Source organism: Aplidium turbinatum, chromosome 15 (assembly GCF_918807975.1).
Source record: "Aplidium turbinatum chromosome 15, kaAplTurb1.1, whole genome shotgun sequence".
NCBI classification, from domain to species: domain Eukaryota; kingdom Metazoa; phylum Chordata; class Ascidiacea; order Aplousobranchia; family Polyclinidae; genus Aplidium; species Aplidium turbinatum.
In genome coordinates, this window is record NC_137486.1 from 14,639,056 (window position 1) to 14,665,886 (window position 26,831).

General features: G+C 38.9%; 1 pseudogene across 1 annotated transcript; it reads left to right on the plus strand.

Annotated features, from left to right (window-relative positions):
- Positions 1-10,182: 10,182 nt before the first annotated feature.
- Positions 10,183-13,204, plus strand: LOC145783994 (NADH-quinone oxidoreductase subunit I 1-like; annotated as a pseudogene). The gene is made up of 3 exons (XR_014290974.1): positions 10,183-10,280; positions 11,547-11,886; positions 12,504-13,204. The product of XR_014290974.1 is annotated as an NADH-quinone oxidoreductase subunit I 1-like (transcript).
- The last annotated feature ends 13,627 nt before the right edge of the window (positions 13,205-26,831 follow it).

Below are 26,831 nucleotides of genomic sequence, written 5' to 3' on the forward strand. Positions count from 1 at the left end.
CATAGATTCAACGTATTCAGGCCTTCAATAAATGTAAAATGACTTGTTTAAAAACCCTTGTGACGAAACAAGGATTTGCCTGGTTTTGAAACTCCTTCAAGGCAAGTGAACTCCTGTGAAACCTATTCAGCTTCGGCAGTTCATTCGGCGTGAAGTAATTAGCAGTTTTTACATGAATTCAACGTGTCCAGGCCTTGTATCAACGTGAAAAGACTCATTGAATAGCCAGTTTGAACTGAATTTCTCAAACCTGCTTGTAAACAGACCAGCTATTTCTTTACGAAGCAAAACCATAACGATGATTTATTGAAGCCAAACTATTTGTGATAGATAACAGAAGCTTTAGGGAATTCACCGAAGCGATACAAGTTGTATGTATACGACCGTAAACGTTGTTCCAAAGTTAAGCAACAAAAATTTGCATCTATAGATGCTTGCCGGTGGCGCAAGCAAAACGCGTGCGCGTTTATAGACGCTTACCCAGCGTAAGTGGTAAATACCAATGCACTGGAAAATGTTGGTTTGTGGAACCCGGTGACCAAACATGGCCTATCAGAGCAGTAGTTTTGGAGGCCATTTAATGACTTCTCAGGAGCAATGACTGCCGGGAGCCTGGAGACCTGCAGTTCAAACCTTTTTTAGTAGTTCAAGCAAGCTTCTTTGCAAAAAAAGTTAAAGCAAAGCATATAATTGAAAAATCATTTGAAATTCAGAAAAAAATTTTTTTTGCTATTTGAACGTGTAATGAAACCAAAATAAAAAGTTTTGCATAGTAACAAAGTGTTTTAAAATATATTTCCCTATGGCCTAAATGGTTTGATGGGTATTGGGTATTAGGCGGGTCCATAGGCGTCGAAATAGGGTGGGCAGGGTGGGCGACGCCCACCCTGCCGTGAAACGAGGGTGGGCAAAATATGTTTTGCCCACCCTGTTTTCATGACACTTATGAAGTGTTCGTTACAATTATTTCCGTTTTTCTTAAACCCTGGATTATCCAACCAACTGCAGCGCAACTTCTTGTTTTACGCTATGTCTCTCGGTAAGTATCCGACAGGACAAAGCAATTCCGCAACGCTGCGTGGAAAAAAATGGGTACTCACTGCACTGTTGTTGTTATGGCAACTGCCACAGCTAGCAATTCCGGCAATTCCTGGTGAGAGAAAGCCACGTTTGATCTTTTCTCCAAATGGTCTCATTTTTGTTACGTCACAATCAAACTACAGTTCCCGGTCAGCGTAAGGGAATGTGAATATGACATCATAATGAACATGACAATAAAATAACCGATACAAACTAAAGACGTACTAAAACAATCGCTTTTACAAATCAAAATGCGGCAAATCCGAAGGCGCCACTTTAAAGATAACAGGTCACGAGTCATGCGCTTTTTAGGTCGCAAAGGAAAACATAAAAGAAGTTTGTTTAGTTTAGCAGCGCTCATAAGATCGCAAGGCGCAAGAAAGAGAACATCCAACCTATTAAAGCTTAATTGCTGCAGCGACGCTAAACGCAATCTTTGTGAGAAAGACTAACCACACTCTTCGAAATTACCGTCTGCAATTGCCTAGGTGATTGTAAGCACCACAAGATTACAAGAAAGAACTAATTTTCTTAGACTACACCAGACTAGGATGTTGATTCAATCTTACTATTGCTGGATGCTTTATTTGGGTTACTTCCTGCTTCGCCGGCGCTTAGACACGTGCCCAGCTGGGAGAATCTTTTATAGAAATATCACCCTATTTGCATTGATAACTCCAGTAGACGTCAAATTATTGTAAGCATCTACTCCTTGTTGCGCCTCGCTTTCCGTTATCTCGTCCAGCTGGTACAGCATTTGATGATACCGATTCTGACTAGTTCATCAAACAGACTTTAGTGTTGCTCGCAGTGTCCCAATTGTGCCGAAATTATGTTGGCACATACGCTTACGTAAATCGAGGCAATCTTCTCGCAGGGAGCTCTTGATATGTTACCTGTACCTGATTGAGCAATTAACGTTATTTTATGATAATTCAACGTCGCTAGATGTCGAATTAATGTAGAACAAACGTAAATTTTTTATTGGTCATTGTTACGCAATATAACCCGCCGGGAAAATTAAATCGATTTGTGCTGACTCAAACGTTGAATCAACCCAAAATTAACTTACTTTCCCCCTCCCGTGAGTTATTTAACGTGAATTACCGTAACAGCGTGCGTATCGCGTTGCTCGCTTTATCACTACTTTTGGTATTATTACATCACAACAAATCAAACAATGCGTTCGTGATAGACTACTCTAGTATATTTTTCGCTTCTCGTTTTACATGTTTTAGTACAATCTTTTCCTACTAAGTGTTCACAGCCATTGCCGAGGCAATTTCAACTTTTGCCGTTTGGCCTCGGCCCTCGGCAACGTTTTTGCCGAAGTAAAAATATGCTAATTTTGAAGACTGAACCATTGCGAATTTGCAAACATATACAAAACATATTCAATAAAATCTGTTTGAAAACTCTTGCCCACCCAGAATTCCTCTTTTCTAAGAAAAAATCGACGCCTATGGGCGGGTCAATATATGAAAAATATGGGGGCAACCCCAAAAAAATTTATACAAAAGGTTTTTTTGTTCCAAGTGTATGATTAGGTTGTACTATACCCCAGGAAAAAAAGTCTACAAAAATCTGACCCCGGGAAAGCGGTCAACTTATATAATTTGAAAATGGTGCCCCCCAAATTTTTCAATGTACACAAATTTTTTTTAGATCAATTAACACACTATAAATGTATTAAACACATATAAACATTGTATCTATGCACCAAATGAACATATCAGAAACCGTCTGTGATGTCATGATGATGTCATGGAAGACATAGGCGTCGATTTTTTAACATTTAAGAAAAAATCTGAGGGGGCAAGATGATAAAAAGTGTGAAATATGTACCCAAATTTGAACAGTTCCATAAAATTACACTGTCAAAGCTACAAAAAAGAACAGAAAAACAGGGTGGCTGCCCCCCCAAACAATTTCTACTGGGGGGCGCGCCCCCCTCCCTCCCGGGAATCGACGCCTATGATAGAAGAGTATATGCACTAAACGTCAGAGAATGTCAGAGATGAAGTTACCATTTTTCAAGTTATGATGGTTACATACTAATACTAGTAGTCGTCACAATTATCATCGGTACTGTCTGTGTCGTCTTGATCCAATGGAAGGACATTGTTTGGGTTTTCACAGGACACAAGTTGGCATTGTCCACAAGGGTCAGGTCTGATGGACATTCTCGAAACTGTTTATGGGGACAATGCAGTAAAGCATATGATGGGTGGCAAAGCTGTGCAGAGAGCTTTGCGGGGCCACCTCTTGATAGAAAAATACTTGAATGGGATGCTGGTCTCTGAAATGATGGATAGTGATCCCGAGTTAGCTGGTTCAGTGAAGTCGTGTGAGGATATGTACACCTTGTTGATAGAAGGAAATACCACATTGGAAACAGTAGCTACTTCGGAGACAAATGCTAAACTTCAGCAAGCACTTGACAAGAAGAAACTTGGCTTGTCTGATATATCCAGGACAAGTAAGCTTTAAATTTCTTACATGAACATGGTCAAATATGCGCGAATGCTGCTGATGGCAGATCGAATTGGTTCCTGGGATACCCATCTTAGTGCTGTTGCCGAGTGCTTACCAATATTTGCTGCTGCAGGGCACCACAACTACTTGAAATCAGCATACTTGTACTTGCAAAACATGCAAAACCTCAAAATGAAGGACCCTGCTGTCTTCAAGAAATTTCAGGATGGATTACATGTCATCAGGCGAACCGACGACGTCTGGGCTGGCCTTGGTTCGGACCTTGTAATTGAACAGACATTGATGAGATCGCTAAAGACAACCGGTGGCTTGACAAAAGGTAGTGGAATGAGCGAGGAGCAGCGAGCCTTGTGGGAGTTATCCTTACCAGCTTGTTCAGAGTACAATCATGCGATGGAGGACTTCAACAAGCGTGTATTTACAACGAGTGCACAGCATAAGGAAATGAGTGGGGCAAGGATGAAGAGAGATCAGGCCAACCTCGCGAAAATCAAAGAAAAGCTCCAATCATGCAGTCCATTTTGTGCGGATCCAACGCTGAGGAACATCATCACTGGAGTGATTGCGAAAGATGGCGTAAATGTTGATGACTATCGAACAGTCGGGAGGAAAATCTTAGAAAAAATGGAGGGTCAGCCAGTTTTTACATATGCAAGTAAACGGAAGGATAAAGTGAAAACATTACGTGATTCATGTTGCATCAAAGTTTCCCAAGATAGATCCATCGATCCCGCCCTACTTTTTCAGAGACTTTTGGTCATATCGAATGCAGATGACTTTTCTCTAGAGGAGGTTCTAGAATACGAACTGAGCCCATTCCCACCTGCCCTGTTTGAGACAAGCAGCATTATGAGGAAGCCAGAAAAAACACAGCTTGCTAAAGCAATCGATGAGTACGCAAGCAGCCTATCTGATGAGGCGGTTACCAACGAAGTACCACAGACCGAGAAGTATGTCCTTGATGGTGGTTCCCTCATGCATCGCGTACAATGGACGAAGGGAAGCACATACGGTACCATTGCGGATGGCTATGTCGACTTCACCCTACGCAATTACGAGATGGCGACAGTCGTTTTCGACGGTTATCGTGATCAACCATCAGTGAAGAACTGCACCCACCAACACCGTCAGCATAAAAATCATCCAAAAGTGAGCTTCACTCCAGCAACAGTCTTCACTGGAAACAAGGAGGAATTCCTGTCACAGGGCTGCAATAAGCAAGGGCTGATCAATATGATAAGCAACAAACTGCGAGAGAAAGGCCCCACAGTTGTAAACGCTGAAGGAGATGCCGACTATGATATTATTCAGGCAGCTATTGCAGCTTCTGAATACCACACTACAACCCTGGTTGGAGGAGACACAGATCTCTTGATCCTTTTCCTCTATCATATGGACAGTCGGAAGAAGACAATGTATTTTCTTTCGGACAAGAGGTCAAAAGATCAGAGGGTGTACAATATTAATACCCTAAAGGAATGTCTCGGACAACAGCTATGTTCTCAGTTACTCTTCATCCATGCGTTTACAGGATGCGATACCACCTCACGAATCTTCGGAATAGGAAAGAGAACACTCTTTCAGAAAGCCACCGAAGGCGACAAAAAGCTAGAATCCTTGGCACTTGCATTTACAAAACCTGGCCAGAAGGTGGATGCAATTGAAGAGTATGGCAAACAGTCAATGGTTCTATTCTATGCTGGAAAGCAAAGCGATTCGCTGGCATCTTTGCGACATTCTGTGTGGAAAAAGAAAGTAGTTTCAGTGTCATCCTTCGTTGCGCCAGCCCGACTCCCACCAACTGCATCTTCTACAATATTCCATTTCCTGCGTGCTTACTATCAAATAATGATATGGTTAGGACTAGAAAGCAATTTGGACCCTACTGGCTGGGGTTGGAAGATTAAGGACAAACAATTCGCACCAGTAATGACTCTGAAAAACCCTGCACCGGAGAATCTGTTAAAGAGTGTGCATTGTAATTGCACGATCGCTTGCACAACACGGCGATGTAGCCTACATGTAGGAGGTACGGATTTCCGTGTACCTCTGCTTGTGGACAATGCCAACTTGTGTCCTGTGAAAACCCAAACAATGTCCTTCCATTGGATCAAGACGACACAGACAGTACCGATGATTATTGTGACGACTACTAGTAGGCTATGAAACAATCATGACTTGAAAAATGGTACTTCATCTCTGACGTTTAGTGCATATACTCTTCCATCATAGGCGTCGATTCCTGGGAGGCAGGAGGGCGCGCCCCCCAGTAGAAATTGTTGGGGGGAGCAGCCACCCTGCTTTTCTGTTCTTTTTTGTAGCTTTGACAGTGTAATTTTATGAAACTGTTCAAATTTGGGTACATATTTCACACTTTTTATCATCTTGCCCCCTCAGATTTTTTCTTAAATGTTAAAAAATCGACGCCTGTGTCTTCCATGACATCATAATGACATCACAGACGGTTTCTGATATGTTCATTTGGTGCATAGATACCATGTTTATATGTGTTTAATACATTTATAGTGTGTTAATTGAACTAAAAAAAAATTGTGTACATTGAAAAATTTGGGGGTTCCCATTTTCAAATTATGTAAATTGACCACTTTCCCGGGGTCAGATTTTTGTAGACTTTTTTCTGGGGTATATTACAACCTAATCATACACTTAGAACAAAAAAACCTTTTGTATAAATTTTTTTGGGGTCAAACCTTATATTGACCCGCCTATATATGATCCTAGGAGTTATGCATTGCAGGGGTCGATCTTAACTTTTTTTTTCACTAGCCCACCGGACTAGTTGCTCCCCGTTTTCTCTAGCCCACACGATTTTTCACTAGTCTGACCAGTTTACTGACTTTTCACTTGTCTGATAGCGTATTTACAATAGCGATAACTACCCAGCTAACACTCAGCGTTCGACACTTTGTAGTAACGTTGAATCAGCATTTGATCACAATATATCAACAAAAAAACGTTAATTTTGCTAACTGTTGCTTGCTGGGATGCTGTCTTCGTGCTGGCGACCTGCAGGGTTGCCAAACTGTCTTCACCAAAAAAAGCCAGACCTAGTCACAAAAAAAGCCAGCAAAAAACAGCTGAAAAAGCCAATTAGTATTCATTAAACACACACATATAAAAGTGCACAACCAAACAGTGTCCCACCGAACTTTGACTTCAGCGACAACGCAGAAACGTAGTTAATGAAAAGATAAGCAACAAGAAAATTTTCTAGTTTCGGCTTCAAAACGAACAACCAAATATAAGGTAGAAATTACTGCTCGAATTGACGCAGACCAAATTTTTTTCCTAAAAAAAATCGCAAACGATAAAATTAAGCCAAAAAAAGCCAAAATTATGTTGACTTTTTATTAATTTGACAAAAAAATGGATGAAACATTAAAAAAAAGCCAGAAAAAGCCTAATTTTTCTGGCTTTTTTTATTTAAAAAAAATAAGCCAAGCGAGTTAAAAAACAGCCAGATTCTCAAAATCTGGCTTCAAAAAAGCCGAATTGGCAACTTTGGCGACCTGGGGTGCTCACTACTACCACGTGTCTAGCGAAAATGCGAGAAAAAAGTAGTCACGTGCTCAGTTGACCGACTTTGCAGCCTTCTTCGTGCAATTTCGCCTCTGGCAAGCAAATTTCAGAGTGAGAGTGACGTCGCCAATCGCCATTTTGTAAACCAAAACTTTTCACCAACAAATATTTTTACTAGCCAATCGGACTAGTACTGCCAATCGGACAGTATTTCTACTAGTCCGCGCAAATTTTCACTAGCCATTGGCAACTGGACTACCGCTAAGATCGAACCCTGCATTGGTCTGAGATTCTGTAATCATATATATATAGGAAATTTGGATTTTCATAACTACATTTCAATAACACATACAGTAGAATTCGCCTATAGTGACTTTGGCTATAGTGACACTTCGCCTATGATGACACCTGTTGCAAAGTCCTGTTTGCATACGCAACAGTTGAGTAGAATTCGGCTATTGTGACACTTCGGTTATGGTGACACTTTTTCCGCCGTCCCTTCAGGTGTCACTATAGGGCTAGGCGAATTCTACTGTATATAAAGTACATTTAGCCTAGAGTTCGACATCAAAATCACATCAGCCTCCTGTCATTATTGCTAAGTATGTTGCCATATATATAATGCTTTTTTATACGGCAAAAGGTGCAACAGGCTGTAAAGATTACTTTTATGATACGTAGGTAGTGATTCAATGTACAGTTGTACACATTTCTATGATATAATTAAATAAAATTGATATCAGATCAAAATCATTGTGGTGAAATGTATTGTACAATGTACATGCAGGTTTTTTTTTAAGGTTTGGTTTGGGTGACCGCTAAGTAGTTTTAAGAGACCGCAAGTGTTTTATTTAGGGGTCTGCTACTATTCGGCGAGTCCGATTCGACTAGTCCGATTCGTCTTCGTCATGTCAGTTCAGTTGTTTTTATTTCTGACCATCATTTGAAAAACAATACACGTCAACATAGCAAAGGTAGAAGCGACAAAATGCGAACGTTAAAACGTGCTTGAATTTGTCATGACAGTTCAGTTGTTTTTATTTCTGATCATGATATCAAAAACAATACACGTCAACATAGCAAAGGTGTAGAAAAAGGTAGTTAAGCGAGAAAACGCAAACGTTAAAACGTGCTTGTGACCGAAGTTAGTTATTGAGTTGAAAGAAATTTGGCACGGTCGAAACACCTTCAGAAAAATTTAAGATATGACTCGCTGAAACGGGCCATTCCGTTTATTTAAATACCAAAAAATAGCCACAACTACATACAATCAACGCAACATAAATTGAATTATTCGACAAGGCACAGCTTAAACGATTGTGACAGCGACCAAACAGCCTGCCCAACACGGCTGCCAAACAAGTTTGCTGCACAATCAAACAAAGTGTGCTTGTTGGCTTCTGCTTGTTATGTTTCCACACGTAAAAACTGATTGTTATGCGCCATAAATCAGAAAGAAACATGACTTTTCCGGACGTGAACTATTGATCGTAGGCTATATTCGTATTATCGACAAGACACAGCGAGAAACAACCATTACTTTTCTACTGTAGTTGCAAGTCCAAATTTTGGGAAACCGCTGGAGAAATTTGGGAGACCGTTTCGGTCCCCCAAAACACCTTACAAAAAACACTGTGTACAACTGTACATGCATTAAAATGTTTTAATTATTTTGTAGACATTGTTTCTACCATTTGACTTATTGGTTCAGCAATTATGTGTCTAACTTGTGTAATCACCCTGTCAATACTTTGTTGTGCTGTCTATTGCAACGATCTTCGTGGATCCACTTCTCCAAAAACTCAATCTGATAACTCTGCACTTGAGAACCTGTCACAAGATCAACTGCAAAAGATTCTTCAGCAAGTAATAGACAAAAATGAAAACATCCAACCTACTAACAATAGCTGTTCAAAAGATTTTGAAAGCCCTGAAGCCCAAATTATACGAACTAAAGATTCTCTTGCTAATGGTGCAACTTTTGTAAAGGCTTTGTACGGGGTTGATAATGCGGAAGAATGTAAGGAAAAATGTTGTCATTTTGAGGTGAACAATGGAAGTTCTGTAACATGCGATGCTGCAGTTTTCCAAATACATAAGAGCGAAAATAAGCCCCAGTGCTTCCTTTTTAGCTGCTTCCAGAAACCAAGCAAGCAATTTTTGTGTTTGTTTTCTCCTAATCTTAGATTTTCATTATTCAAAAGAAAACCAAATGTGATCGAGCAGGAATTACAAGACGTCATCAATGGAAGTCCCAAATCCTCAACAAAATTGAAGATGACTGTTACTCAAGATTCAACAGTTTCATCTTCAGTTGCATCCACAACAAAAATACAAAATCAAGTGTCCAAACATACGAGTACAACACATATTCCTAGTTGTAGCAAAGAGTGTGGAAAATTTGAATGGAAATGTGATGATGGTTGTTGCATAGCCTTACCTAGTGTGTGTGATGGTGAGTATCATTGTGCAGATTCAAGTGATGAAATAGGTTGTCCAACTGTTTCCAACGATTTATTGGAAAACTCCCTTCATAATTTAACTGGAATAGATGATGTTAAACCTAGCAATGATAAAGCAAAAGAAAACATAAATCAGAAGTTGATATCTTCTGGTGTAGAAGTGATAAAAATTGATGACACTGGCAAGGTGATTTCAAACAAAACTGAAAACATTCATGGAAAAAATGATGTCAAGAAAGTTATAGTTGTGGTGGAAGAAGTTACTACAGCCAATTCTGTGGACACTGATGCTGAGGCTATATTGCCTTTAACCATTGGGCTCGTAGTTACTGCTAGTATTTTACTACTAGTTGTGTGTCGATTACGAGGGATGAAACGTAAACTTGGCAGGAGAGGAAAACCTATATCCATGGATGAATCTGATTACCTCATCAATGGAATGTACTTATGAATTGTTTCTGTAACATTTTTTGTGTGTGTCGTTAGTACAGTTGTTACACTTTGATGGAAGACTACTGTTTGCCCTCATTAGATGCACAAGCAGATGTTACATTTATAATGCTTGCCTGTTTGCCAATTTGATAAACTACTGGCACATTAAACCATGTATATATCCAAGATTCTTTGTGCATCAATGTTGGAGGCGTATGCTGTGTCTTGGATAACAAACTATTCACCAAAAGAATGTTATTGGAACATCATGTATGTATCACGATTGCGTTGTTTCTTAGTTGTACGATTTGACTACACGATTGATACAGTGCAGATAATTTACTTTATCTAGTTAAAGAAGCATTTAAAAATACAGGTAAGGGGGTGAAGGTAACGTTTTTAAAAGCAACAGTGCACTATAGACTAACCAGATATTTCTTAGTCAATGCAATCAACTCGTTTTCATCAACACATGGTTTCATTGTGTTTTGTTGTATTTGTTTTAAAAAGTTATTTAATTTCAACATTATGACATCTTATGAATTGTTTTGTATTGGTTATAAAACCACCAAGAAGAAAAGAGCAATGCACATTTCTGTGCAATATTTAGATGGAATATTGCACTAAGAAAAGCTGTTTTCTTGTCAGTTTGTTGATTTATTGAAATAAACTTTTGTAATTTTGTTCTGCATTGAGTAACTGCGTAGCTATGCTAATCATGCAAAATACTATTAACTTTCATTTTACTACACTTTATACTGATATTGCTGACAATAATGAGTTTATGTTTCACTTGCTGTTAGAACTAGCTTTTTATCGTTTGAATTTTTTTACTGATTTTAACAGATTGATGCTTGTGCTGTTGCGTATTGCATATACTGCCGACTGCATATAAATGTACAATTATCGTGCTAGCCTTTCACTTTTTCTGCTTGTTTCTCTTTGCAATAATATGTTTGTTTGAGCTTTTTCCTAAGTTTGTGCATAATTGTAGGAAGCAGCCTGTGGGCAATGTGTAGATGTTACCTTGTTTTGTGCAGTGGTTGTATTTCTTAGTCACTATGATGCAGTGTGTAGTTTATACTGTTTTTGTATTGCTATTCTTAACAAGATGATACTTTGAAACTTTCTGCTGAGAGTTTTTTCTGTTTTGTTTCACAATCATACAATTTTATGAATGTTGAATATGTTAGTCTCATGTATGAGGCACGGTACCAAATTGAAATTTACACCGTTGTTATACTATCTTATGTTGATAGCAATTGCGCATTTGCAAGACAATGTTTTCATATTTGTGTTCATATATATCAGCAAGTGAAAGAGTTGAACAGTCAACTTATAAATCTTTTATCTGCCGTGCCACGATACGTTGAGTTTTTTACTTTAAAATTTTTGTATTTGTATTCTTGAAACTAGTAAACAAATGATGTTGGAAATACTTTATCAGCAATTTTCGGTTTGCACATGATGGCGCTGTTATACATCTCTGATAAAAGGAATCAGATATTGTCAAACAGAGTTTGTTTTAAATGCTAGATGTCTCACTACATCAAACGCACACCCGTCGTATAAGTTGATCAGTCCAAAACTTGACGATCCCACCTCAGCAAATATAGTGGCACAAACGCCAATCCTGCATTTGCTTCTAATTCCTTCGAGGTATGGGACTGGTGGTTGCGAAATCGTTCAGAACCTGCTACTATAAATTATCTCTTTGAAAAGGGGCCTTTGAGCCCAAGTTTTCTGGGAGCACATGCTTTTAGAGTTTAGACGATACCCGTCAGAAGAGAGGTGCGTTACCTGCAAACTTTGAAGCGATTTGTTCTGCTCAGGCTATCACTATTGAAAGGGAAGACGGAAGCAGAAGAACAACAAGGTAAAAAAATGTTGTTTAAAACTGTTAACATTTCACCAAAGTGGTTGAAAGAAGCCCGCACTCTGATGGTGTTGCTGTGGTACATTTTTTACTTTTAAAATTAGACGCAGTGCAGCATTGAAGTTGAACGCAGCAACTGAATGATACGTTTTAGGGTATGTAAATACCGCACTGCTTATTGACGGTAATCAGCATATTATTTTCATGCTGTGCATAGCCTCTCAGCTCTCATTGGAGACTGTCGTGAGTCGTGACGTTAACCAGCACTAAGACAACTATGCATCGTGCTGGATATAAGTGCGATCATCAGTACTTTCAATTTATTAACACGTATCATAGTTTGGTTCTTGTAAAGTTTTACATCCAAACTTTTTGTCGTGAAAGTGTAGTATAATGTGTACGTGTGTAGGCTATTTGAACGTGGATTTTTAATTGCATTGTTCGATTCGTTGTGTTTCAATATCTTAAATCATATAAACCAAATACCTGAAAGAAACCGTTCTGGTCGCCGTTGAATTATAAACGAGTAGATTAGCCCCAGCTTAAATTCTGAACAAAAGATGTGGCGATCTGCAATGATTTATTATGATTACATAAGTGTTACATTACTTGCACAGGTACGACATTGATATGACCAAATGTATGTATTTATTGCGGATTTTGCCAAGAAGCTTGTCCTGTTGATGCAATAAAGGTCCCAACTTCAAGGTCCCAGGTCCCAAGAGACACACGAAGAATTGCTTTACAATAAAGAAAAGCTTCTGGAAAATGGCGACAAGTGGGAAACCGAGATAGAAGCAAACATTCAAGCAGATTATTTGTACCGTTGAGGATTCATGTAACTTTATTTTTTTTACGCAATAAATTTTGTAATGGTAGCCTACTTAATTGTATTTCTTCAAAGTTTTTATTTTTAGCGGCTGTTTTCGGTGTAATTTTAATGCAACTCATTTCTTTTTCCCAATTGACTGGGTTGCAACCAGTGCCAATTGCGCTCTAGCATGCAGATAACAATTTGCTCATTTTAAAGGATATTTCAGCACGGTTGTCGATTAAGTTTATGCTCACACGACTCGTTTTTTTCACTCGGCACTTAGCTTGTATTTTGATCGCATCCTGCGGCTACACGTCACAGTTTAGTGGCATCAATCACTGCTAGAGTGGATCGTGCAAAATCTGCGCTAAGTTTTTATTGAATAATAATGTTATGGTTTTATTATTGTCGCTCTACAACAGCTAAGGTCTTTTAGCGACATCGCTTATTTTTAATTTTATGTCGGGTACACGTTGTCATCACATTATTTCTCGACGTATTCTCACTGCGATATGCAAGAAAGAACACAATCGGTAGGCTGCTGTTTTTAAAGTCTTCGGTTTGACCCGACCTGGAATCGATCTCAGACATACCAGCACCAGAGCCGAAACCACTCGGCTACTGAGCTGGCTCATTGTTGAAAAAACATTGTTAGTTTTCATTCAATTCAATCGATGAAATAGATTCTCGTAGCTTTCAGCTGATGTATAGCGTTTTCATAACATCAGATAATTTTTTGATGTGGTTTTCAGCGTTGCGTTCATGCAAAATTTTTAACTTGTTAACTTCGCTGTGGTCACAATAGTTAGGAAAAACAATGTACCTCTCTGAAACTACTGCAAATGTTCGACTATTAATTAACATGCTGGTGTATTGATGTCACCTTTGTGTCGAGGGTGTATCCTTCACCTAGGGACAGTGGAATACCGGGACGACTCACTTTAATGATTTTTCTTGCAAAATGGACAGCTGGAGGGTTACTAAGAAGTTCAAAAATTAGCAGAACTGCACAACGTTTTCTTTGATTCTAGGTAAATTCATTCTCATCAAATGAATTGCTATATTTGGTTAAAATTTTGGGTGGTAGAAAATCTGCAAAACCTTACTGCAGCAGTGTGAGGCTACGTACCATTACCACTGTAGCGTGGATTCTACCCCTGCATTATCATAATTTGAATACTATTAAATAAACATGATATTACATATTTTTATACATTCGTTTTGGCGATACAAACTTTGTACACACGTGGGCAGGTCATATAAACTGCACCTGAGTATGCGACATTATGGCAGTAGACCTCAAGCTGTAGTTGCATCAAATTTTGTCAGAACATTGTGACCCTCCAGTTGTCCACCTGAATTTTGAGTAAGCAATCCCCTACTTCTACCATCCCTACCTTCACCACCCAACTGTCCAACAATTGTTTTTTGTCGTGCCTGGTCTTACACCAGGCGGTTGATTTAGATTTACCACATGGGAAGTCAAGGAAGCCAGTCTTCGTGTCCACCTTATCAGTATCGAACCGGCGAACAAGAGCTTTTGCCATGCAGCTGATCTTCGCTGTTGTCATACAAACTGCGCATACCTTCGAATCCTTTTAGTGGACGAAGAATGATAGACGTAGATGGCATGACAAAGTATAAATGTGTGGCTGCTATTTCAAGAATTGCTTGATAAATTTTCCCTACTGTTTAGTGAAAGCACAAAATGTGTGTGCAACTGCCTAAAACTTTGAGTGTAGCGTGTAGGCCTAATGTATTTGAAGCGAATTGCTGTAGCCTAGTCTTCAGGGCTTCCCAAACTTTTTTTACTCGCGACCCCTTTTAATCTCCTAAAAATTTTCGCGACCCCTTACTATTAAAATGACGAACAATGCGACATATAACTTACATTTGTGATATTTATTGAAAAGCTTAGATCAAATGAAAACCAAAAAAAAATTACCGGCAGTCAGTTCAGTTTGTTTTTGTTTATTTCTGACCATCACAACGAAGCCTATAGATAGCCTAGGGAACGTTCAAATATTACGTAACGCTTTTTTTCCGAATTTTTGACCCCCCCTCCCCCATGTAACGCCAACGTAACGCTTTTTTCAATCCCCCCTCCCCCATGTAACGCTTTTTCACTACGAATTCAGCACAAAAAACTACCATTCCGTACTCGAAAGCGTTACGTAACGTTTTGCTTGAACCCCCTCCCCCCCGATGTGACGCTAACGTAACGCTTTGCATAAACCTCCCCTCCCCCTCGAAGGCGTTACGTAATATTTGAACGTTCCCCTACTGGAAACAAAACAAAAAAAGCAAACACATTTATTCAGTGTGATGGGTGGGACTGCTTTCTGCCACAAAGCTAGTCCAGTCGTGGCTCAGTGTTTGTTAATGCAGGTCTCAAGGCGGTTTCGATATTGCTTAAGCTGGAACGTTAGGCTACGCGAAGTGAGAACATTTCAGATAAATCATTTTGAAATTTTGGTTTCCAGATGTTCAATTTTTTGATGAACTCATCAATTTTAGATTTCAATGCAAAATTTTGATGTTTTCTCCTGAGAGGAACAAATTAAATTCGTTTAGTTTTTCAAGCAAGTTTGGCATAATTCCAAAAGCTAGATGCGAAAATGGTTGACCAACACTGAATTTTATTCTGTTGGAAGAATTACGATTTCAGTTCTCAACGGTAATTGGCTAGCCATTTTAAAGCTTTGACTTTTGAAAGCCACTTCACGATGCAGTAAAAGAGTTTTTAACTCCGATTCCATTTCACCTCATAAATTTGCAAAAACTACGGGCAGCCTATTGAGTGCGCGACTCTTAATAAAGTTAATAACTGTCACAGCACCTCGCACAGAAATGTTAATATGCTGTAGCTTGTGCAAATTGGTATACTTTCCTGGACCCCTGAATTTCGTTACGCGATCCCCAGTTTGGGAAGCCCTGGCTCAATGCCGGTCTTAGGGTATTTCGGGCCTTGTGCGGAATATGCTTTTTGCGGCCCCCAAAGATAATGATCCAATTCAGCAGCGTAGCTAGATATTTTGAAAGTGGAGGGGGATGGTGGCGGCGTGATCGGCGAAGGCGACACCCAGCGGCGGGAGGACTGGGGGGGCTCCCCAGAAAATTTTGAAAAATTACTTTAAATTTGGGGCATTCTGAGAGCATGTTCAACAAAAATTTGGGTATGAATATTACTGTAAAATGGTGCTGTTCGATGGCATAGCAAAAAGATAAAATCATGCTTTCTTTGGGATTTTTCGGAAATAAAGCTATATGTCTCTATGATGAGTCTGGATGCAACCTATTTCGTCCCCTGAAAATTTCGTACCCAGATATTGTGCAACAAAATCAAATTTCGACCTATTTCGTCCCCTGAAACGATCGAGAGAAATTTTGAAATGTTTGCGGCAACTCCGATCAGCGACTTCGGCTCTGTTGTTTTTTTCACGATCTTTTTAGAGTATGAAATGTTCAGAGGACGAAATAGGTTGCACTCGTTGAGTCTCTATGTTTTCTTGTTACTAATTCCTTTGTTGATTTCACTTGTTGAATTTTTCCATTGGAAATGACAAAATTACTGCATTTTTTTAGTAAATTGCGGGCCCCTAATTTGCGAGCCCTGTGCGATCGCACGGTTTGCACACCCCAAAGACCGGCACTGCCTGGCTTAAGTGATGGTTATCCCTCGTCTTCGAGGATGATGATCTTTGCAATAAAGTCTTGCGAAGATGCCTATGCGTGGATTGATTAACGTGGACTTGATGGCGCACACACAAACTAGACAAGGCCATCAGCTTTGTCCAAAGGCAAGCCAACACGATGGAAGCTGGTGACATGCTGCAGCCTTCACAGTCGTTGACTTCATCTGCCGATGGGTACTTTGGGCTACGTTTGAGGAACGACTTTTGACCAATCTGGCATGGGTAACCCTTCCAGAGTGGGAGCAGTTAGCTCCAGCCAGTAGGTTACAGCTCTAAATGTCACTGGGGCACGGAAACTTACCACCTTAAGGTAGTAGCCCTAGTCCGATGAGAGAGTATGTAGCCTAAGTAAACTGTGCGCCATTGGTTTAACTTTATGTGTCAAGAGAATAGCCGTAAACTACTGTAACTGAAATGGGTTCACTTGTTACGTTTTTGATGAAAAACGCATGTTTGTCATTGATGAATCATGCGGTTTCCGCTTGAAATTCACATAAAATGTAATTTCTTTTCATGCTCATCAATGTAGGGCTATTTGTTCTGCTAGCTACTTCAACATGTCAATATTATTCCTAGTAAGATCTCAATTGCAACAAGGACACCGCCAACCAATCAGCATGTTTGAGTGGCTGCCGTCCTACTGTGACCTTTTGAATACTCTGCCAGAGAGTTGATTCTTGCTTTAAACTTTGGTACGGTAATTACAAATGGAAATTCTAGCTACTATAGCCAGGCATGGAGGAACCACGTGGGGCTGGGTCCATCCACTTTTGAAAGCCAATTTTTTTGAAAAGGTAGTGAAAACGGCAAGTCAGAGAGGGAGTTCCAAAAAAAAGTCCACTCATTTGATACACAATAGTTTGATTATCTCTTTGATAGCTTAATGATGAAATCCAATCTTCAAACTTTTCTGTTGAGCCCACTATTGATGGGCAGCACGTGTGAGTGTGATTGGTGGAGCAATCTATCAATATAATTATTCTCTATGGTTGAAAGTTGAAACGATAATATCATTGTTTAGACTTTAGATCAATAAAGTGATTTTTAGTCTTACTAAAGTTATTACAGAAGGGCAGTAGACCGACTGTAGGCCTATTGTTTGTATCTATCTGCCAAATTGAAATGAAGAAAATTACTGGCATATCGTTTTTCGCCTAACGGTCTTTAGATTTAAGTCCAGTTTCGAAGAAAACTCAGAGGAACCTCATTCTAAAAAGTGACATGGCTTATTTTGTGTACGGTACTGTAGCCTATTGTATTGTTGCCTTTTTATTTGTGTGTAAGCCTACATCGTCATAGTTTGTAAAGCGCTTATAGGCCTACTGAGCAATTTAACACTTTTGTAAACTTTTTTGGCCAAATTGGGTCCAAAAATGGAAATTTTCGCTTTATGGCACAAAAGGCCAATCATGGAAACAATTTCAAGAATTTGGAATGCAACAATGTTATGGGGGTCTTGGTTGGATTGACTTTGACTGCAGAGCCTCTGGCCCCACCTACTTTTAAAATGGTTTCTCCATGCCTGACCAATGACCATAGCCTAGGTACTTAATTGTAATCACGGAGCACTCTATCCGCTACTACTAAATTAGATATCTTACATTAATTTATTTAAATAAAATTATTAATAATAGCCTACCTATATTGGGGGCCGACTATAGGATAGATTATTTTAGATTAATTCCTAGCTTAGGCCTACAGTTTTGCAATTCTGGTTGAAGCTTGACTGGAAGATAGGCTATAAACACCAGAACCTGACCACAGAATCGACAAGGATGAAAGTAAAGCATGAGCTGTGTGAAAAATGTGCGTTTCTACAAAGTAAACGATTACACAATTAGGCTATTAAGGAAAAAGAGGAGCATGAGCTGCAAGAAAAAAGGCGTGGCTTTCTAAAACCAGAAATTATAATTTTTTCATTATCGATTCTATATGGTCAGGTTCTAGTATTTATCTGACTGAAAGCAATTTAGAGCTGCGTAGCTTGAGATTAGTGTAAAGTCCCAGGAAGTAGCCAAAATAAAAATAGGTAGGCTAACGTAACACAAGAGTGACGATGTGACCAAGTTTATTTAGGGTAAACTGTAAGACTAACATAGCCTATCTGGTAATTGTTTTATTGCTGCAACTTTTTTTTGATGTTTTAGTTCTCTGCAAAATTAAACCACTCCCTTCTAATAGACTAATTCACTATAGCCTCCTTATTTAAGAAATAGATTTAGCCTATGCAAACCAATTTGATATCAATTACACTGAAAGCACAATTTGATAACGGGATAAGTTATAAAACATGGTACGGTAGTAGGCAAGCATAAACTTACAAAAAAACGGCTTAGTTTCAGTCGTGGTTTTAATAAAACTCCAAGCTAAGCCTACACAAAATGCTACGCAACCATGGGCGCCGATCGCTCTCTAAGATTGGTGGGGACATTTGCTAGGAAAAGTAGGAAAGAAAGGGGAGACGAGCGAAGCGAGCTGAAAGATTGGGGTCTGTTCTACAAACAAACAAATAAGTTACAATAGATACAAGTCCAATGTGATGTATTTTAATTGTCAGTGTCAGCATTGGACAGCAGATGTCCAAACACTGCAACTCGGCAACGAGTCTCCGGCGAATTAAAAACGAAGTCCTTGGAGAGGTAATGGAGAGGTAATAGAGGTTGATCGAATTCAAAACTTTGCTGTGCACATGACAGACCATTGCATGATTTTGCCGTTTCTGTGTCATGGTAGATCGTAACCAAGTTTAGACACGTTGCAAAGTTGAAAATGACCATTCAGCTGAACACGAGCTGGCTGGTGAAATGAGTAAAAGTTCCACAAGGAAACATTTGCGGAACAGCGGATGGCATCTTCTTGAATATCATTCGAAAATCTTGTGCAAGGGACTCTGTGTCAAAGAACTCAGGATAATCGTCTACCACATGTGATTGTAGCTTTCCAGTACAGAGTTATTCTTGTAGAATTTTGTAGTGCTCAAGATCGGTCGACTTGAAATAGTCAGTAAGATTTTGTTGCGCGCTGTCAATGACTGCAAAATACTCTGACCGATATTTCGTCTCTGGTGCTTGAAGTTTAGGAGGTTGACCATGTCTATACTGAAGACGATTTGGAACGTGACAAGTCTTTTAAAAATTGGGTAGGGTAAGAGTTTTTTCAATTGAAAAAAAGCTGCCTGCCAGCCTTCCAACTGCTGATTTGGCCTATATAGCCTACAATTTTTTGCCAAACCGGCAAAGACGTTTCAGCAGCTCTTAACCTCAATGTAGCCTAATAACACGGTAACTGAAAAAACAGCTTTTTTCTTATAAGAAACACACAAAAGTAACACAAGCTAAACTCAGGGATATCTAGAGAAGGGGATATGAAGACTCGAAGCGATTGCCTTATTCTCATGACACTACCAGGGCGGTAGTTTGTAGTGCTTTAAACATGTGTTTCTTTTTAAAATCATAGAAAGTCTTGTAGTGAAGAAGGTACAATAAGCTACAGAAGACAGTTAGCAAATGTTACGTAGAGCATATTTAAAGAATAGCCTACTTGTTTACAAAGACAGTTGAAAAGTTACCAGTAAGCTGTTTTTTTAACAAAGCCTGATGCGGTAGGCTAGATGTAAAGCAAGTATAGTTGAATTAATAAGTAACCATGAGCATGCTGTGATTATCCAGGCCTGGTGCTAATAGCGCAATGCAAGTTATCATAACAAGATTTATTAAACTAGTATCGGTGCCAATTGTCATTTTACGATAAACACAGATTATTTACGATACGGTATACAAAAGCCCTTCTATTGTCAGACGTAATAAAAGCCTTCGTATCCCCTTCTTTAGATATCCCTGGCTAAACTTTCTGCATTAGGCCTACATGCTTGTACGACTCTTTTTAAGTAATTCTAAAACTCTGCACTGTCTGGCCCTGGTCTAACCAAAACAAATACAATTTGCGAGTTGTACCAGGGTTTCTCCGTCTAATAAAACATTTCTACTACCCAGCAAACATTGATTGCTGGGCCAGCATTGGCTGTATGCTGGGTATGTTGGCACAAGGTCGGCAATTTCGTCCAACATTTTGCCAACATTGCCAACAATACGCCAACAATTTCAATACTTCTTATTAAGCGTTCAAAAAGGTCTCAAAGATTTTATTTCAGGTTTATTTGTTTTAAACTTGAAAAATACTAACACAAACATCTTTTCATGTGGTATTGCTTCTAAACACAGTCGTGTGATTGGCTAACATCGGTCAGAAGCATTGCCAACGTTGTGCCAATTCATAACAATTTCGGTGTTTTCTTTCAAATTATGCAAATGTATGCCATCATTTTGCTACAGTTTAAAATTTTAATAATAGGCTATCAATGCTGTTATTATTTTCTGATACCGTACAAGTATATTATGAATATTTAAGACCAGCGTTGGTCAGAAGAGTAGCCAATGCTTTGCCAACAAAGTAGTTTCATTTCAGTTTGTTTATGCCAAAATGAGCAGAGGTCTAGAAAAAGGTAGGAGCAACTAAACGCGAACGCGATAACGTGCTTGATACCGAAATAGTTTAAAGTTTCCATTAGCCTACACGTTTCCACAACATAAACAATTGCAACATTGGCTATATGCTGGATGTGAGGGCACAAGGTCGGCAGTTTCGTCCAACATTGCCAACAATACGCCAACAATTTCAATACTTCTTATTAAGCGTTCAAAAAGGTCTCAAAGATTTTATTTCAGGTTTATTTGTTTCAAACTTGAAAAATACTAACACAAACATCTTTTCATGTGGCATTGCTTCAAAACACAGTTGTGTGATTGGCTAACATCGGTCAGAAGCATTGCCAACGTTGTGCCAATTCATAACAATTTCGGTGTTTTCTTTCAAATTAAGCAAATGTATGCCATCATTTTGCTACAATTTTAAATTTTAATAATATGCTATCAATGCTGTTATTATTTTCTGATACCGTACAAGTATATTATGAATATTTAAGACCAGCGTTGGTCAGAAGAGTAGCCAATGCTTTGCCAACAAAGTAGTTTCATTTCAGTTTGTTTATGCCAAACTGAGCAGAGGTCTAGAAAAAGATAGGAGCAACAAAACGCGAACGCGATAACGTGCTTGATACCGAAACAGTTTAAAGTTTCCATTAGCCTACACGTTTCCACAACATAAACAATTGCAACGTTGGCTATATGCTGGATGTGAGGGCACAAGGTCGGCAATTTCGTCCAACATTGCCAACAATTTCAATACTTCTTATTAAGCGTTCAAAAAGGTCTCAAAGATTTTATTTCAGGTTTATTTGTTTCAAACCTGAAAAATACTAACACAAACATCTTTTCATGTGGCATTGCTTCAAAACACAGTTGTGTGATTGGCTAACATCGGTCAGAAGCATTGCCAACGTTGTGCCAATTCATAACAATTTCGGTGTTTTCTTTCAAATTAAGCAAATGTAAGCTATGCCATCATTTTGCTACAATTTTAAATTTTAATAATAGGCTATCAATGCTGTTATTATTTTCTGATACCGTACAAGTATACTATGAATATTTAAGACCAGCGTTGGTCAGAAGAGTAGCCAATGCTTTTATTACTTATTTCCATTTTAAAAAATATCAATAGCCTACAAACCTTTTTTATGCGGTTTTGTTTAAAAATATGTTTGTGTGAGCAAACATCGGTTAGAAATGTTGCCTACGTTGTGCCAATTGAACAACTATTCTAAAGTTTTCTTTCAATTTATGCAAATGTACACCATCATTTGCTACAGACCAGGCCAGTGAGAAGATAATTTGGGCCCGGTACCAATGAGATCTTTGGGCCTCTAAACAATTTTAAGAATAACGCACTACATCTAAATATACGCGGTAGTTTGTTTGTTTTTCCGGACACCTTGAAGAAGTTACGGGCTCCTAACATTATCCAGGGCCCGAGTTCAAAAGTACTCCCTGAACTCCCCTGACACCGCCACTGGTGGGCAATTCCCAGCTTCAGGAGCAGTCATGTTGCGTCGAAATCTCTCCTCAATTTCTTGAAGCGAGATTTCACAAAACGATCGCTACTTTTACTTTCAACGATCCGGCGAATCGTTTTTCTCCTCCGGCGGTGCATAGAACAACACTGCAGGCACAATAATTGTTGTGAAAACTCCATTATGACGTCACTACTTAAACTTTGACTGGTCAATATGACGCGTTGAAGTGAAATAGGCAACAAAGCTTTAGAATGCGGCGATGTGTTATATCAACGTGAGGAGATGCAATTTAGCAGAAGAACTTGGTTTGTTTTGATGAAGGAAGACAAAGGCCATGACTTAATCCTTTGCTAAAGGGATTATGACGTCACTCGATTCACTTCGACTGTTCAAGCATGGCGGTTGTGCGCAATACACAATTACGTGGAGAGCCAAAAGCACAATGCTTATGTGAACAGCGCTAAGAGGAATTTTCGCTTTTTGCATCGAAAATATAAAAAATCGAATTCAATTGAGATATTAGTTTTAGAAATGATCAATTAGAAATGAGCCAAAAGAAGTTTTAGAAATGATCAAAATGAAACTATAGGAATGACTTACGATAATGTTTATGAAAACCTGGTAAGTGAATGTCTTTTATTCATTGAACCTGAAATAATTGTGTAAAGTCGTTTTTGTCACTAGGCTACGTTTACACAATTTAAAGAAAGTTATAAAACTCAATTTAGAGAAAGTTATAAAACTCAATGACCAATGGAAAACTTTCATATGAAATGTTCTCGTGACAAATTTAGTGCCAGTGCTCCTAGATGAGTGCTAAGAAGATATCAGCAAAGTAGCAGAGCTTGTGATGTCCCACAACATGTGTAGGGTTTTGCTCAATCTTTGATTCTGCTGCTCCGGCAGTGTTTGCTTGACTGCTTGAATGTGTTTGTATTTTTATGTCGTGTGGATAGGTCTGTGATGGTTGTAAAGTATTTGCAAATGTAGCTTTCATTGCCGTCAACTGAATAATAATAATAATAACATGTTTTATTTTGCGCCCATTGCGACAACATAGCCTACAGTAGCCTACACTGCAACCTACATACGCAACACAACAGACGACTGGAATCCCAAATAAAACTTTAAACGTTGGCTGTCATTTGTAACAGTCGAAAATTTCTGTAACAAGTGCTGAAGCTTTTTAATATGATGGATGAAACCCCTGTCATTACATTCGATTTACATTTTGCAGGTGGCAAATTTAAGTCAAGTTGTTGGCAAACATGCAAGCGATTGTATCAGTGGACTTATTCCAACTATTATTATCGAACACAACACAGTTCAAGTCATGTCGAGAACAAAGAAAGAAAAAAAAAACATCGTGAAGTCTAAGCACTCGTTTGATTGTTTAAAAAAGAATCTGAAAAAGGTTGTTCTTGGTGAGTACGCATAAATGTTTCTACTACGACTAAATGATTATGTCATAACTATGCCATTTTGCTCTTTTGATTAATGTATGATGTAATTGTGAAGAGTATTGAGTAATGTATGAAAATGTTTTAGTGGTGTACTCGCATTAATGTGAACAACGAACACGGTGGTTAGTAGGCTATGTCGGCATTTATATACTGATTTAACACTTCTTTTTTACTTTCATGATTAGACATGGTGATGGCGCACGACAAAGCTGCTGCCGTGCAGCAAATTGATGAAGAGTTTCAGAGTGATTTCGAAATTGGAAGGACAGGCAAGGTGGCCGAAAATGGCAAAAACTAACTTTTGGTGAGCTTGTTGTATGTTTGAAAGACAACTGCGAATGTGTTGCTTTAGTTGTTGAATAACTATCTGTACACGCAATTAGAATGTATTGGAACTTGATTATCGCTCTGCGTGGCGCAGAATCGAATAATAAGTTTTTTGTCACGCACGTTGGAGAGAGGGATATTACATTGATATTGCAGATTGTCAATTAACTTCGTATTATCCTGGACGACAACTGATCAAAATCCTACACTGTTGCCAAACAGCCCTCTTGAATTAAATATTTTTATTCATTCGCAGGAATTCAGAATGATAAAGATACGCAAGAAAAAGCTGCTGATGTGCAATGAATATCCATCTGTCAATACGATTTGATGTGGCTTGTTTCTAATAAATGTGAAAATATAAGAAGCTCGTCTGTTACTTTGCTTTGTCACAAAGGGAGGAGTGTTGCTTATAAATCCGTGTTGCTGCTGTTCTTTCGCCCAAGGATTAGCTAGGTTCAACAATAAACTTTTGGTGATGAGCGAAGTTTAGGTACAGAGACGTTTGGCAAATGTAAATGCCAATGCTGTTCAGATGTTTTATGCACCAGCTTGCTTCGCATGGCCAACCTTGGTCAAAGCGCGGGCATCACAATAGTCAATAGGTCAGATGAAGCAGCGTCATGGTGCATAAAAGTCAACCAGAATTTAGGCGCCAGATGAAGCAAAATGGTGCACAAGCCATCTTGCCAACGTTGGCCAGATACAGATGCCAACGTTGGCAAGATGAAGCAAAATGGTGCATAAAACATTTTGCCAATGTTGGCAAGATACAGAAGCTAACGTTGGCTAGATGCAGAAGTCGACGTTGGCTGGATGCAGACGCCAACGGTGGCAAGATGCAGACGCCAACGCTGGCCAGATGCATCCAAATGGTGCATAAAACATTTTGCCAACATTGGCAAGATGCAGAAGCCAATGTTGGCAAGATGCAGAAGCCAAGGTTGGCTAGATGCAGAAGCCAGCGTTGGCAAGATGCAGACGCCAACGCTGGCCAGATGCATCCAAATGGTGCATAAAACATTTTGCCAATGTTGGCAAGATGCAGAAGGCAACGTTGGCAAGATGCAGTAGCCAGCGTAGGCAAGATGCATAATCCAATGTTGGCAAGATGCAGAAGCCAACGGTGGCAAGATGCAGACGCCAACGCTGGCCAGATGCATCCAAATGGTGCAAAAAACATCTTGCCAACGTTGGCGTCTGCATCTTGCCAATGTTGCGGCCACCTTCTTGCCAATGTTGCCCCAACAATCAATGTTTACTGGGTAAGGTTGGGGCTTCCTCGCATAAAAAAAATGTTGTCTCCTCCTTTCAATATAGGCTATTTCAAACGTCTGACTGATAAAATTGTGAAATTCGGTTAATATTTTTCCTTTTACGTTACCAAAATAATGTAAAAAGATGGTGGGGACATGTCCCCGCTGTCCTATAGGGATCGGCGTCCATGTACGCAACTAATCCCCACCCTAGCAACAAGTGCGAGTTCAGCTATGATAGTTTGCAAGATATTAAAATATCCGTATTCAAATGTAGAAAAGATTCAAACTGGCTAACCAATGCGCGGTCGCTACAGTTCACAAAAAAAAATTAAAACGGTGAGCTATAAATAGAAAATTACTTTCCTACTTCAGGGAAGGGGATGACGGTTCCTGCCCCTATGGACCCACCTCTGTCCAGCAGCATTACGATTGAAGATCTATAAATAGCAGTAGGCAAAAAAAGGTTTATTGCAACAGGAAAAATAATTTTTTAAGATAAAATATGGCAAGGCAGGGAGATAGCCAATTGTTGCTGTATTACCCCCAAATATTGGTGCAATTGTAACATGTACCATGTTTTTAACTAACAAAATTATATTTTAACATTTAACCGAAAATTATCAGTATTGCAAAATGCATTTCAATGCTGCAAATTCAAAACCTAGCGTTCTCACAGAACATAAGTCAAGCTTCCTGTAACAAATGCCACTCACACAGAATCTAGCTCAACACATCTGTATTTCTAAAGCGACATAACTATGAAACCGGTATAGCTTTTCCCTTGATTCTTACGATAGCTGTTATTGATGAAAAGGCTCTACCGGTATATTATGAAGTAAGCGGGGAATTGAAAATGACAGGCATTCGAAATTTGACTGGCAAAACGAACGGACTGAATTTTTTAGGAGAAGGTTAAATGCACGCCGGGAGAATGTCACTCATCCGACACCCGTCTCAATAAATTAAATTAGTTATATATTTTCTCAACTCCCCAAATATTAAAACTTGTAACATTGATAAATAATAAAATGTATGATTCTATTCGATTGGTTTACTTTTTGTAGGAAGTCATACCCCTAGACTAGACAGCCAGAAGCCTAAATTATCCTTTTTAATTAGAGACTTAGAGTCTCTCAATATCTTTTAAATTATCCTTTTTATTTTATTTTTATAAACAAATTACGACAACTAAGAAAGCTAAAAACCCTACACTGGGGGCTCGTCCAAACAAAGTAAAAAATTGTTAGTTTGTGAAAAAATTTTTAGTGTAGCCAAATTAGACAGAATATTTATTAGGTAGTCAGACAGTCTTAATGTAATTAACTTATTAAACCTTTAATTTAACATATGTAATATAAATATTAGCCTACCACATTGGTGACACTCAGACAAGTAAGTTTAGAAATATTCTCCAAACTA